Source organism: Talpa occidentalis, unplaced genomic scaffold (assembly GCF_014898055.3).
Source record: "Talpa occidentalis isolate TD23 unplaced genomic scaffold, MPIMG_talOcc4v2.1 talOcc4.2, whole genome shotgun sequence".
Lineage (NCBI taxonomy): Eukaryota > Metazoa > Chordata > Mammalia > Eulipotyphla > Talpidae > Talpa > Talpa occidentalis.
In genome coordinates this window covers 76056224-76071682 of record NW_023602073.1, presented here as the reverse complement: position 1 = coordinate 76071682, position 15459 = coordinate 76056224, and the positions used below count along the sequence as shown (strand labels likewise).

The following is a 15459-nucleotide window of genomic DNA, read 5'->3' as shown; positions in this document are numbered from 1 at the left end:
AAACCTGGAATATGCTAGAACAAGTGAAAATATGCACACACGCAGGAACTGCACCGGGATCAACAGAAATTAGGAGCGCTCAGGTCGAGTAAATGGAAAGCACTGAAGTGGGTGTGGCTCTTGGACTGCCAACCCCAAGGAAGCAGCCCCTCCGGCTCTTGGAGCTCTGCGAGTTTCAAGAGCGGGAAATAAACCTCACTTGTGGCCTCTAGGGGGCGGTGTGTCATTACAAGTGTCAGAAAAAGGCTCCTATAAAGCTCGTGATGGGCAGTGAAGAATGTTGTGAAATATTCAAGTTTTTAGAAATATAAAGTATTTTGAACCAATATTAAGTATCAGAGCATCTACCTGCCATTGACCACTTTGCACGAGGACCAGCATTACATTCTTTTGGGATGCTTCTGACTGCTATGAGCAAGCTGCCCTTTACAGGTTTCTCCAAATGTCCACTGAGCCCTGTCCTCACTAGTCCTGCAATCTGAGCAGATGTCGTCCATCACCAGAACTTTAGCTGCAGGACAGCCTCTCTGAGCTAAACTCATTCTCATTTAACTTTTCTTAGCTTTTTTTTTTAAGATTTATTTTTATTTATGCATACAAGAACTGGGATACAGGCCAAAAGTGCAAGTGGGGAGGTGTGAGAGGATCCTCCAGAGACAGAGTGGGGAACAGAAAAGGGAGACTGAAATACACTGCTGAGGGGAGCAGCAGATCGAACTCGCACTGCAGAGGCTGCAGATAGCTTCACAGTGCTGTGCTTAACCCCTCTTGCCACCAGGGAGGCCCAACTTTTCTTGGCTTTATCCTCAGTCCGGTCTTAAATTGCATCACACTTAATTTTAAATGCCAGTACTCCTTTGTCTGCAATAGTTAGTTCTAATAACTATTTCTTTGGACAGTTAAGACAGTCTACCACAAATATAAAAGTGCTTACATTAGTGACAACTAACACATTGGCAGTGAAGTAGAATATAGGTACATTTGAAGGTGTTTTTAATGTTCTATTTTAATCATTCAATAAATATTTAAAGGCTTCACAAAGCATGGCCCCAAGATTGATCACCTATGGCTCAATTCCAGTTTATGCTCTGATCTACCAGCTGCTCCCTTATAAGGCCTTACACTTCCCCACCTTGTGTCTCTCATTTTTGGTGATCTCTGTATTTCAGAGTCCTCGTCCTTCCCTTCTATTAGAATCCTGCCTATCTTCCAGTAGTCAAATGCTGCCTTCCTCCATCCAACTGAGCCTGTGCTGATTCAACCTGGGCTATTCCTCAAACTCTTTGTAATTCCATATGCTATGATTCCTTCTCTAGTTATATTCTTCTACCTAAAAAGTTTTTAATCTTTTGGGAACACGAACCACTGGACAATTTGATCAACTCACTTCTCAGAAAAATGCACCTATATACCATATTTGTAGACTATTTGAAAAGGGTTGTGAATACATGTGTGACTCCTTAGGAATATTAGCATCTCTAGATGTTAAGTTCTTTTATAGCAGGCCTTTTTGTTTTTCTTTGTGCTCCCTGAAGTGCCCACCATAGCGTAGTGGGGCAACCAGGTACAGGGCAAGTCTTCCAGCTCCCCACAAATCTTTACTCTTTTCTCTTTAGACTCTCTCTGGTGTTCACTTGTGGTCTTTTCCTCTCATAGCCATAGCTGTTCTTCACCACCCTGATAGCCTCAGCCTCCAGGCTCAGGTGTGCACACTCACACAAGCCCACAACCATACTCCAGGTGTCCACCCTCAAGACACGTGTGCCCCACGCCCACACTCCCAAGCACCTCCTGCATTAGCACAATCAAGGGTGCAGGTGATAGCCACAGAGGCTAGCAGTGTAAAAGACTGATCATTTCATTTACGCTACACATAGTATCTTCCAAATTAAAAGATGAAGTAATGTCTCAGAACTGGAAAAACAGGCTCATGTTTAACATTCCCAATATCTTACTAAATATTATTTCTGCTAGACAACCCACTGTAGCGACAGTAAGAAACAGTGCAGGATCTCTATGATCCAAGCAGACCGGGTAAAGGAGAGTCCTGGAGACTTCAGTGGCTTTTTTAGGGTTTTGTTGACTTTACCAGGTACATGGAAGGCAGGGGTGCATGTTGCCAGCCTCCCAGGCCCCAGCAAATCTTCACTCTTCCTGGGCTCTCCGGCGTGGCATTCTCTCATGGTCTGCTCTCCTTTGTTCTTCTGATTTCCCCGTGACACCCCCCTTCTGAGCCCAGTCTCTCAGCCCAGATGTACCCACTTACGTTTGCCCACACCCTACTCCAGGTGCCTGCCATCAGGCATGCATTCAGGACCGCAGGGATCCATCATTAAGCCTAATGGCGGGAGGGCAGAAAAGCCTGGCAATTATTTACCCTACACCCACATTAATAGCTGCCTTTACATCATATTAAAAATCAATTTTCAGTCCAGGGAACAAAATGATTCATGCCAGCATCTTTATTGTTTTTTAATGCCACAGTATTAGTGCCTCCATCACTGTAAAGAGTATTTTCTGTATCCTAAGGTAATTGCTATCTGAATCCACATCAGAGTACCACAAATGCACGATAAGGTCATACATTTCAGTAGCCATATTTAGTAAACCCATTGCAGGGTAAAGAAAATATCAGGCTTTTCTGCCCTTCCGCCATCAGGATAGATGATGGATCCTTGTCCTGAATGCATGCCTGATGGCGGGCACCTGGAATAGGGTGTGGGCATAGGTAGATGGGATTCAGCCGAGCTAAGACTGTGCCTTTTAAGGGCGGCGTCACGGGGACGCCAGCAGCAGCAGTAGAAGTCGAAGCAGAGGCCGAAAGAGAAGCCAAGAAGCAGCAGAACGAAAGCCAGAGAGCCCAGATAGAGTGAAGACTTGCTGGGGGCTGGGAGGCTGGCAGGCCTCCCAGCCAGCACCCCTGCCTGCCATATGCCTGGTGAACCCCAATAAAAGACCTGCAAAAAACCATTGAGGACTCTGACTCCTCCTTTACCCGGTCTGCATGGGATCAGAAAACCTGCTCTGTGGTTGTAAGGGCCGGACTGGGCACAGTGCAGGTTTTCTGATCCCATGCAGACCGGGTAAAGGAGGAGTCAGAGTCCTCAGTAGTTTTGCAGGTTTTTTAAGATTTTTTAAGCAAGTCTTCACTCTATCTGGGCTCTCTAGCGTTCGTTCTGCTGCTTCTCGGCTTCTCTTTCGGCTGCTGCTTCGGCTTCTACTTCTGCTGCTGCTGCTGCTGTCCCCGTGACGCCGCCCTTAAAAAAAGCACAGTCTTAACTCAGCTGAATCCCATCTACCTATGCCCACACCCTATTCCAGGTGCCCGCCATCAGGCATGCATTCAGGACAAGGATCCATCATCTATCCTGATGGCGGAAGGGCAGAAAAGCCTGATATTTTCTTTACCCTACAGTGGTCCAGTCCTGCCCTTACATCCATGTAAGCTCTTTTGTGTATTTATTTCATCAACAAAAATGGATTGACACAGGGCTCAGCCCTAGCAACCAAGGAGCATGTAAATTACAGATCCCAGCATACCAATCAGGAAGAGGAAAACACATATAAACACACAGCTTTTACTTCTACTAGATCTTAAGCATCTCAAAAATAAGAGGCACTGTGACATTCATATTTGTAGCTCTGTGTCTGGCACTCCATGGGCCCTCAACAAATATGTATCATATTGAATTGATGTAAAATGTGAGAAATGTACCAAAAAGTGCTGGGTTCAGCTTGACATTCAACAGATGGTTTGAATCAAATGTGACCCAAACCTATAAAACTTCAAGTTTTCATCTGGAAACTTCATACACATTCCTTCCAGAATGACTTGGCACCCCCAGTTTAGCCTGTAATAAGCACAGAGTACCTTCTCTGACGGAATTTCCATGAATCATCACTGCTCAATTCAGTGCCTGCCAGCCACAGACAGACTGTCCCACAAGGCATTCACCCCTAGATAACTCCAGGCTTCTAGGAGTTCTGCCCTGTAGTCATACAGTGGAGAATTTAGTTACCAAGCTTGGTAAGCCAGTGAGAGTGTTCATTCTTCCCATGTGCAGGGTGTGTTGCCCTAAAACCCAAAGGTGTGGTAAGTTTCCTTACCCAGCAAGGATGCTATAAATTCTAGGTCCTGCCAACTCTGCCATGGAAAGCAGATGAATAGTAGGCATTTCCAGCAGGATAGCTGACCCATAAAAGCTAATGCACAGATAGCCAAGAGCTGGTGCCTTCACCCTTTCCATTGCCCTGCCTGATTCTGGGACCTGCCTGGGGAAGAAGCCTAAACAAGTACTTTGTTTATTCTGCCTTTGCTTCTTCCATTAGTGTAGCATCAAAGAGCAAGAGACTAGTGGAAACACATTCTCTTAAAAGTAAGCACAGGTTACCCTTCCATATATCAACATTATATGACTGGTTCCAGAAATACTAATTGAACACCTACTAAGTGTCAGCAATGGTTTCTGTACTGGAGAAACAAGAGTGATGAAACAGCCAAAATTCCCTGCCCTCACAAACTTGATATTCTAGGAAGAGAGATTATAGACAAGAGAAGGATACATATTACTGTTATATAATACTCTCCAAGTACAAATAAAAAAATAAGCAGAGGAGGATATAGAGTTTTTGGAGGGGGCACTGGAATTTCAGAATGGGTAGCCAGAAAAGATTGACTAAGAATGCAGAACCAGGGCCTCCCTGGTGGTGCAGGAGTTAAAGTCTCAGCGCTTATCAAGCTAACATCAGCCACTGTGGCATGAGTTTAATCACCAGCCAGGGAGCTGACACAAATGGCACAGCAGACGTCTCCTGTCTCTCCCGCTGCTTCCCTCAGCAATGTATTTCAGTAGATCTGCCTGTTCTGCTCACCACTCTGTCTTTGGGGAATCCTCTCACACCCTGCACCTCTGGCCTACACCCCAATTCGTGAATGCATAAATAAATAAAAATAAGGGCCTCCCCTGGTGGCACAGCGGTTAAGGGCTGGGCTGCAAAGCTGCCCGCAGCCTCTGCAGCACTGGTTCGATCCCCGGCCACAGGCGAGGGTCCCACATGGCGGGGCAGACCTCTCCTGCCATGCCCACTGCTCCCCTCTGCAGTGTATTTCGTCAGTCTGCCTGTTATGTTCCCTTCTCTGGCTCTGGTGAATTCTCTCACCCTCCTGTGCTTCTGACTGTACCCAGTGTGTGTATAAATAAATAAATAAATAAATAAATAAATAAATCTTAAAATAAATAAATAAATAAAAATTTTAGAAAAGAATGCAGAACCAGAAAAAAATTAGGGATTTAGTTGTATATATCTTTAGGAGAATAGCATTTCAGATGGAAGGCTTTCCTAATTCCATAGTATATAATACAATATTGGTATTGATACAAGAAAAAACAAATGGAACCAATGGAACCAGTTTAGCCTGTAATAAGCACAGAGTACCTTCTCTGACGGAATTTCCATGAATCATCACTGCTCAAGTCAGTGCCTGCCAGTCAATGGAACAGAGCAGAGAACCCAGAAATGGACCTACAGCTATGAAGAAACCTGCGTTATAACAGATCTACCATACAAATAAATGGAGAAAAGATGCACAATTCTACATGGTGATGAGACGATGGCTCTCTCTATGAGGAGGGGGTGTCTTACCTACCACTATACAGAAAAATCAGGCCTTGTGTGTGAAAGGCAAAACTTTAAAGACTTAAATATCTAAATAATGTTAAGAAAAGGTACAAGCTTTTTAGAGTAGTGGTGCAGGGGTGCGACATTGTGAATATACTTAATGCCACTGAACTATACACTTTAAATGGCTAATTTGTATTAAGAATATTGGGCCTCGGGCCTCCCTGGTGGTGCAGGTGGTTGAGTACCACACTGTGAAGCTGTCCGCAGCCTCTGCAGCCCAGGTTCAATCCCGGGCGGCCAGCGAGAATCCCGCATGGTGCCGCAGACCTCTTCTGTCTCGTCCACTGCTCCCTCTCAGCAGTGTATTTCAGTCATCTGCCTGTTCTGTTTCCCACTCTGTCTCTGGTGAATCCTCCCGCACATCTGTCCTATACCCTGGTCCTTGTATAAATAAATAAATCTTTAAAAAAAAAAAAAAGAATATTGGATGGACCTCAATTTTTCCTATGAAGCACAAGCTTAAAAGGAAAGGATTGATCATTTTAATTATAACAAAATAAAGAACTGAAGTTTAGAAAGCACAAAAATATACATTTTTAATGATCTTCAAATTGTGAAAGTTGTCAGGTATGATTAACCTAGGATTTGTTAGAATATAAGAATAAGATAAAAACAATAGAAAAAAGGAGGAAAAAATCCTGAACACGTATTTCACAACAGAGGATGTAAATTTCCTACCCGTCATCAGGACATACCCATGTGAAAATAAGTTCAATCGCATTAGTCATTTAAGAAATGCAATTAAAATCACACTGAAGTAATATTCTACACCCACCAGATGGACAAAAAATTTTTAAGTCTGAAAATATTGAGCATTGACAAGGAATTCGTATACTGCAGATAGGAGGATTCATGATGGAACTACTTTGAAAAAAATTTGACATCATCTGGTAAATTTCATCTTTTGTCCCAGTGCAGTAGTAATTCTAAGTATATTCTCCAGAGAAATTTTGGTACACAGACATTAACAAACATTAACAAGGATGTTCATAACAACACTGGGACAGTAAAACACTGGAAACTACCCATCATCAGAAAATCAGGTAAATAAATTATAGTCAATTCCACAGTAAAATATTTTTTTAAAAAAAGTGAAAATGAATAAACTGCAAATAAAGTAAACATACCAACGGGATGAATCTCAAAAATTTAATGTTAACTGAGAAAAACACATCATAAAAGAATCCCTCACCCTACTCTAAGTTTCATCCTCTACACTGATGTACACCTGACTTGTATGTGCCTTATCTATGTCTTCCTGTGCCTCTGTTTCTTGAACATCTTACATCAATTTGGAGCCCCAGCAGGTAGTAGGGAGGAGAAAAGAAAAGTGAAATCCATTATTTATTACCCTAGCTGCACCCCTTCCAGATCCCACAATTTGTCATTTCACCTCTCCAGGTGAGTGACTCTGACTCCCTCCCTCTGAATCTGGCACCAGCTTCCTCCCCTCGCCTGTCAAATCTCTACCCAGTAACATAACTACTTCACTTAAGTCCACCTTGATTGCACTCCCTATCTCTTGTGCATTGTTACCTACCCCCACACCTTTGCAAGTAAGTCTCTTTTTCAAAGATTTAAAGATTTAAAATATCTTTAAATTAGCTGAATTTTGAGTTTGCAATCTGTCCTTGCTGGATACTGACAGATACAATTCAGCATTTATATAAAAACTAAAGATAAAGTGAAATAATATATTGTTCAGGGAAACATAGACCAGGTAGAAAATTATCCAAAAAAGAGAGAGGGATTAATACCTAATTCATGATCATGGCTAACTTGGGAGGAGGGAGGAGAATGCACTGTTGGGGACACATGGGACTTCGAAGGTTCTGGTACTATTCTAGTGCTTATTATGCTCAATAGTAGCTATGTGAATGATTGCCTTTTTTTTCTTCTTTCAGCCATACATACCTGGATAGTGAAAATTTTTAAAGGAGAGTAATAAACAGTTGGGACAACCCAAGCGACAGGAAAGCACAATCTGTCATTCTCTCCGTCGTGAACCATGGGAAAGTGTTTGAAATAGTTTTCACTCCTGTTTCCTCCCCACCCTCATCCTTTCATCTCCACTTCCTAACCCCAAGAAACCTATATGCCTGCACCTTTCTCTCCCTAGTTGACCCCAGACAAAGCTGACTTTGTAATGGGGATTGGGATTTCAGAGTACGGACTGTGGAAGGCTAGGTGTGAAAGTTTCCTACAGGACAAATACACAAGTGCCACTTCTGTCCATGAACCAGGACCAGAGGCTCACAGACAACACAGGTCCTCATCCTTGTCTACCTGTGTCCCTGTATCTGAACCTAGATGCCGAGATCCGCATGCCCTTTTTACTAAGTTACCACTATTGCATAAATTCTAACCCTCACTTGCCACTGTAAACCATCCCAACCTGGAACAACGTGGTAGGGTGATCATCAGAGCCTCCCATGCAGCTTCTCTTAACTGAACCTTCTCCACACCCTTGATACACAGGGGAGTAAGATGTTCTAGTTTGGTCTCTCATCAGAGTAGTGCAGTGTGGAGTCAATCACAGATTCCTGATCTAGGCCTACAGCGGAAGGAAGAGACATGGGATAGGAACTATAGGGGGTTAAGTCCAATACCTCTGCTTTGAATTTATCCAGATGGTGTATGTGTAGGAGTAGGGTGGGATGTAAAATATATCTCACTATGAACATAGTATATAGTAAAATTATTTACTTTTGGTGCTATTTATATAGAGGAAACTAAAAAAGAGTCCAGAAAAAAATCTAACCTTGATTTAACCACGTGGAAATTATTTTTAAATACTGGTAGTATTCATGAACACCATTTACCATGTGTAGATAATTACCCAATGCACCATAACACTAAGCATTTTTGTTACTCTGTGTCAGATTAATTTTCCTGGCAGAATTTTTTCACTACAATTCTAATTATCCATGCCAACTCAGAACATCCAAAGATTATAAGAAAGACCTGTTTTGGATAAACATACAACCCAACTTAGTGACTACAGTGTAGTAGCATGTCCCTTATTGATCTTTTCCTATTTAAATTTAAGCTGAATAAAATCCACCGCTACACCTGTTTGCTTAGAATCACCTTATTTGTATTAAAAGAAAGTTAACTGAAAAGATGGGCATAAGAAAATCTAAATAATTAAGGAACTACCCTCAAATACAGTTTTGCTTTATGTTCTATAAATGTTGGCATTTCTCAAGATACTGGCCATTTAACTCGCTAGCTGGGAATTTCTAAGGTTAGTTGGCTACTTCTCATAAACTCAACTAGATCTTGAACATCAATTGTTACTTGGGCTCAAACTACTCTGAATATTTGAATTTTTACCATGAGACTGGTTAATAGACCATGGGCTCCTTGAGACCAAGCAGACGATCTCTTTTATTTTTACACTTCTGTCTCAACCACAGTTCTGGCTCAAAATAGATATTCCATAGCTGTCTACTGAACTGAATTGAACTCTTCTGTATTTATCCCTAATTCCAGATGGGCTCTCATACACTTTATGATGTAATCCTTCACAGAAGATGTGTTTTCACTCTAGATTTTGGCTTTCCCAATCAAATTCCTGATCAAAATATTTTCTCTCAGTTGGCTGACTTTTGGAAACTGAAGTAGGTATACGTATGATCCTGTTATGCTGCCAAGATTAAATCACACTTGACTGACTGGTGCTCATGCCCCAAAGTTAGTATTCTCAGCTAGAAAATGATTTTAATGTATCAGAAATGGAAATACAAAATAAAAATAATTCTACCAATCTGAACACTCTGAACCAATCTAAACACTTCAGAATCAATATTCAACTTACCTCTAAATACAGAGAGGAAAGGGAACTTCCTAACATGTGTGGAATCACCTCATCTGCATTTTCTTCTCTTTGAACAGCAAAACATAATCCTTTAGCCAAGGACCCACATGGTAACAACTTTGTCTAGAAAAAACATGATTTTTCCTACCAGATTAAATATCTTCGGGTCTGTTTTTCAGAAGCAACGTATATGTCCTTAGGATTCCACTTTGATGGGCCTTTTATCTATTGCTCTCTTTCCAGGAACCTCTGCCCATTTTCAGTACAGGACAACAGGCCCCAAGTTAAGTGCCCCAGGCTCTTTCACAAAGACAGGCACCATTCCCTCCCACTCAACACCACAGCCCCCTCACCCAACCCACACACATGTGCAGGCCACACAGGTTACTTTTAGAACCAAGGTCAATCTTCCGCCAGAGTACATTTATGAAGGGGTTAAGTTGTGCTTTTCCACTGGAGGGAGAAGAGAATCTGCTTTCCTGGAAACTGTTTAATGACCTTAGCTAACTGAGTATTTTCTCTCACTGCATAGAATTACTCCCATCTTTTTAATATTACATTAAATGCAGACTCTTCCAATAATATTTGTTTTCTACTAATAATGATATTGGCATTTGTGGAGCATATTATGATTTTCTGAGCAATTTCACTTATATGATCTAACCCAAGATTTCTCAAATCACTTGAATCTCTGGGGTTCCCTCATTCAACTATAATTGCTATTTTTTTATTTTCCATTCTTTCCTCCCACTTTCATAATAAGCTATCTTAAAAGTTTAATAAAAAGCATATCCTCTGTCATCTCAAAGACTGTTATTTCCAAATAGTGCTATGTGACTTCAGTGTCAGTCACTGCATGTGATGCCAACCCCATTGGTGTCCTGTGATCATCTGAAATGACATGTTTGGCTTGCAATGCGTTGGTAAACATGTCTAGTTACTCTTAGATTATTAGCAGTTTCTGAAGTCAAAATGTTGTTAGGACACAAGGGAAAATTTCTCACCCTCTGGGTTCTTCTTAGGTTAGATAAGTAATCAAAGAACATCAGATGGATTAGCAAAGGAAAAATTAAATAATGCACTCATGAGGAGCTACAATGATTATATGCAGGTCCCCTCTCAGCCAGGAGGAAAAAGGCATTAATGCTGAAGTGCTTTAGTTATAAGTATTTAGAAACTATCATAACAACAACGACATCAAAATGATACACATTAACTCTGGGTATCCGTGATCATTTTTTGTTATTTTGTTCTTAAGGACAGCTCTTTATGTTACTCAAGTTTGAGGACTCCTAGTCTAATCACAAAATAGAGGGCCTCCCCAGTGGCACAGCGGTTGAGCGCTGGGTTGTGAAGCTGCCCGCAGCCTCTGCAGCACCAGTTCAATCCCAGTTCGATCCCCGGCTGTTCCCCGGCCACTGGAGGGTCCCGCATGGCAGGCAGACCTCTCCTGCCACCTGCTGCTCCCCTCAGCAGTGTACTTCAGTCCTTCTACCTGCTCTGCTCCCCGCTCTGGCTCTGGTGAATTCTCTCACCCTTCTGCACTTCTGACTGTACCCGGTGCTTGTATAAATAAATAAATAATAAAATAAAATAAAAAAAAGATTTGTTAAAAAGAAAAATCACAAAATAGAGTAACAGTAAAGTTTTTGATTTATGATGATTCTTATAGAAGAAATGCTACCCATAGTAACTTAAAAGATTTTTGACAGATTTAGATATTTTAAATCAATTGAAATGTTAAGATTTTATTTCTTTAAAGATCTGTTTATTTATGCACACAAGAACTGGGGTGTAGTGCAGAGGTGCAGGGGCTGAGAGGATTCACCAGAGACAGAGTGTGGAGCAGAACAAGCAGATCCACTGAAATACACTGCAGAGAGGAGCAATGGGAGAGACAGCAGAGGTCTGCTGAGCCATGTGGGTCACCTCCCTGGCCTGGATCTAACAAGTGCTGCAGTGGCTGGCGATGCTTGATAGTACTGTGTCTTTAACCCCTGCACCATCAGGGAGGCCCCCTAAATTTGAAGATTTTTTTATATCAATTATTAGTTTCTACTTCAACAACTGATTTGAGATAATGGACTTTTATGACAGAGTTATTTCCAGAATCCACTGGCTTAGTGTTAAAAGTACTAGAACTTAGGGAGCTTATTTTGTGTCCCACAAAATATTTCCCATAAACAATGTTTTTATTTAAAAGCACTTCCAAAGGGCTCAAGGTTGTTTAGAATATCCGTTAGCTCTGATGGAGTTACAAAATATCAAGGAAGAATGTGTTTTAGTTGTTATGTCTCTGAGCGATAAGGATAATGTTTTCATTTTAAAGACAGTTTTTATATTTATCTCTTGGCCCTATGTGAGTAACCAAGCAACAATTTTCATATCTGTATTAGACACATAGTTTTTAATGTACTGTTTAAAATCCACAAGTTACCTTGAAATCAATGGCACACACAAAAAAATGCAAGGGTATTATAAATGAACATTTACCTCATTAAAAAAGAAATACAATATTTAAAAATAAAATATGAGCAAAAAAGTATAGAACAATGCCATAGTTTTCACTAATTTTTGATTATAGAAAAAATATTTCAAAAATAAAATTATGTTAGTTATATCAAACAAAAAGTGCTGAGGAAAAATATGAAAAGCCCAAAATGCTGGCTAATGAATCAAGTATGTACTTATATGAAATACTTAAATATTCAAGAGTTAAATAATGTGGACCATAAATAGATCGATAGATAGATAGATAGATAGATAGATAGATAGATAGATAGAAACCTATCTATATACTCCACTTTTTATATATATTCAAATGTAACTCCTCAAAAAACTAAATAATACCTAAATTATTTAGCACATATTCATATTTAAAGTATTTTCCTGATATTTTTTATATTTTCATCAAAATTGGTGGGTCAAACTTAGAAGTAAAATCAGTTCATATTTAGAAGCAGGAAACTTGAGACCCCCCCCCCAAAGGGTGGAGACTGAAAGTTCTTAGCTTTTGACCTTCCAGACAGTTACTAGGAATGTCTTCTGAAGTATCTGTCTTGAGTAGATGCTGTGGAGGAGACAAAAGAAAGTAGAATCAGAATTGTATGAGGATTTAGTCAACTCATTCTTGACTTTAACACTCCTATAATCAACAATCCACAAACATCTTTTTGGTTGAATTCCTCCTTGGTAGTGCCTGTGTGCAGGAAATCAGATTTTAACTGTCAGGCTTTCTCCTCTTTATTCTTAAGATGAATGATTTAAAATCATCAAGCAGAAAGCTTCTAAGGCCGTATCTCCCATCTTTAAGATGACTGTGCCTGACAAATATTTCAGCTCAGAACCAAAAGGAGTTTCAGCTCTGAAAGCAGTCTTTAAAAGAAAAAATGGGAAGAGTAACAAAACTCCAAAAAAAAGGGGTGAATCCCCCTCCTCTATACTTTCAGCCATGACTGGAGATCAGAAAACTCCCCACCCACAGGACCTACACATACCCAGCCTTCCCAAGTCAGTCACGTACTTATACTCCTCATCATTCTGGTCTTGTCATTCCAATAGCACAGGATACAGCCTGCAGATATGGTATGTGTTTAACAGAATCTAAGGTTTAGATTCTTTTTAACTTTTTACTTTGAAATACTTCCAGGCTTATAAAAAAAGCACAAAATAGTACCAAACCTATCTACCTTATCTGCTCTTCCCAAAGATACTGTCCCACTAATCATCTTTTCTCATCCAGGATCACACCATGCATTTTGTCATGTTTCCTAGCTCTCCTTTCTATGGCAAATTCCTGAATATTTTGATACTTTTGAAGATGACTAACCTGTTGCTCTATAGACTGCCCATGTTTCCATCTAATTAATTTCAGATTGTGTATTTTTGATAGATATATGTCTTTCTCGGTACATTGTATCAGGAGATACATGATGATGGTATGCCTTATTGCCTATGATGAGAGTTTTCTCTTGATTAAAATGGTATCTGCTAGGCTATCTCCACTGTAAAGTTACTATTTTTCCCTTTGTAATTACTAAGGATAGAGGGACATATTTGAGACTATGTTTAAGTATTCTGGGTCCTATCATTTTACTTCTAATTTTAGTATTCATTGGTAATTTTTGTATGCAACAATTATTAATGTGATCTTTGTCAAATGATAATTTTCTTTTTTAATTAATTTTTTTACATTATTGTTCATTTTTATACAATATTTGCTTCTCCCCACCCCCTCAGGTGTAGTCCCCATAGAGTTTCCTTCACCAATGTACCCACGCACCATCACCTCAGTCTCCTGTGCTCCTCCCTCCCTCCCTCTGATCCCTCTCCCGCCTCCTCCCTTGCAGTATGTCTCTGATTTATAATTGTCCGTTTTTGCTTTGTTGTGTTCTGTACTGCTATTATTTATTTTTTTAAGATTTATTTTTTATTTACACAAGTGCTGGGGTACAGGCCAGATGTGTGGGAGGGTGAGAGGATTCACCAGAGACAGATCGGGGAACAGAACAGGCAGACTGACGAAATACACTGCTGAGGGGAGCAGCGGGAGAGACAGGAGAGGTCTGTCGCCATGTTGGATTCTCACTTGCTGGCCAGGATCGAAACCGCGTTGTAGAGGCTGCGAATAGCTTCACACTGCAGCGCTCAACTGCCTGCGCCACCAGGGAGGCCCCTGTTACTATTTTTTTTACACTGATATCTTATTTGGTTCCCCTATATTCCTGCTATAAGTGAAACCATCCGATGTTTTTCTTTTTCCTTCTGGCTTATTTTAATTTACTAAGCATAATTCCTTCCAGTTCTATCCATGTTGCTACGAATGGCATGAGTTTATCTTTTTTGATTGCTGAGCAATATTCCACTGTGTATATGTACCACATCTTCTTGATCCAGTCATCTATTTTTGGGCATTTGGGTTGTTTCCAGGTGTTACCTATTATAAATAGTGCTGCAATAAACATAGGGGTGCAGGTGTTCTTTTGAATCAATGTTTTTGTGTCCTTTGCGTAGATCCCTAGCAATGGAATTGCCAAGTCATATGGTAGCTCCATTTTCAGTAGACTGAGGAACATCCAGGCAGCTTTCCATAGTGGTTGGACCAGTTTGCACTCCCGCCAGCAATGTAGGAGAGTTCCTTTTTCACCACATCTTCACCACCATTTGTTGTTGCTTGTTTTTGTGATATGTGCCATTCTTACTGGTGTAAGGTGGTATCTCAGTGTAGTTTTAATTTGCATTTCCCTGATTAAAAGGGATGTTGAACATTTTTTCATATACCTGTTGGCCATTTGCATTTCCTCCTTGGAGTAATGTCTTTTAAGATTTTCTGCCCATTTCTTGACTGGATTGTTTATTTTGTTTTGATTGAGTGGTATGAGTTCTCTGTATATTTTTGTGATCAGTCCCTCATCAGTTGACTGGAGTACAAAGATTTTTTCCCAATCAGTGGGGTGTCTCTGTTTTGGTTAATGCCTCTTTTGACGTAAAGAAGCTTTTCAGTTTTTTGTAATCCCAGGTGTTTATGTTTTCCTTGTCTTTATTTGCTTTGGGTGATGACTCTGTAAAGATGTTATTGCAATGTACGTCTTGTAGTGTTTTACCTATATTTTCTTCTATATATTTTATGGTTTCAGGTCTTATGTCCAGTTCTTTTATCCATTTTGAGTTGATTTTTGTGCCCAGTAAAAGGTAGTGGTCTAGTTTCTTTCTTTTTTTTTTTTTTTTTGCAATGGAATACGGAGAGTTTGTTCAATAAATGGTGCGGGGAAAACTGGACCAGCACCATTTATTGAACAAACTGTCCATATTCCATTGCATATTCTTTGCTCCTTTGTCGAAGACCAGTTGTCCATATAAGCATGGCTTTATTTCTGGGCTCTCTATTCGGTTTCATTGGTCTGTGTGTCTATTTTTGTTCCAATACCAAACTGTTTTAATTATTATGGATTTGTAGT

General features: G+C 40.3%; 1 protein-coding gene across 2 annotated transcripts in view; it reads right to left on the bottom strand.

Annotated features, from left to right (window-relative positions):
- Positions 1–9523, bottom strand: part of PRIM2 (DNA primase subunit 2) — a 260042-nt gene extending 250519 nt beyond the window's left edge. For both annotated transcript variants that reach the window (XM_037519912.2, XM_054698902.1), the window contains exon 1: positions 9503–9523. The gene's annotated coding sequence lies outside the window, so the exon portion shown is untranslated. The remainder of the gene's footprint in view (positions 1–9502) is intronic.
- Positions 9524–15459: the final 5936 nt, after the last annotated feature.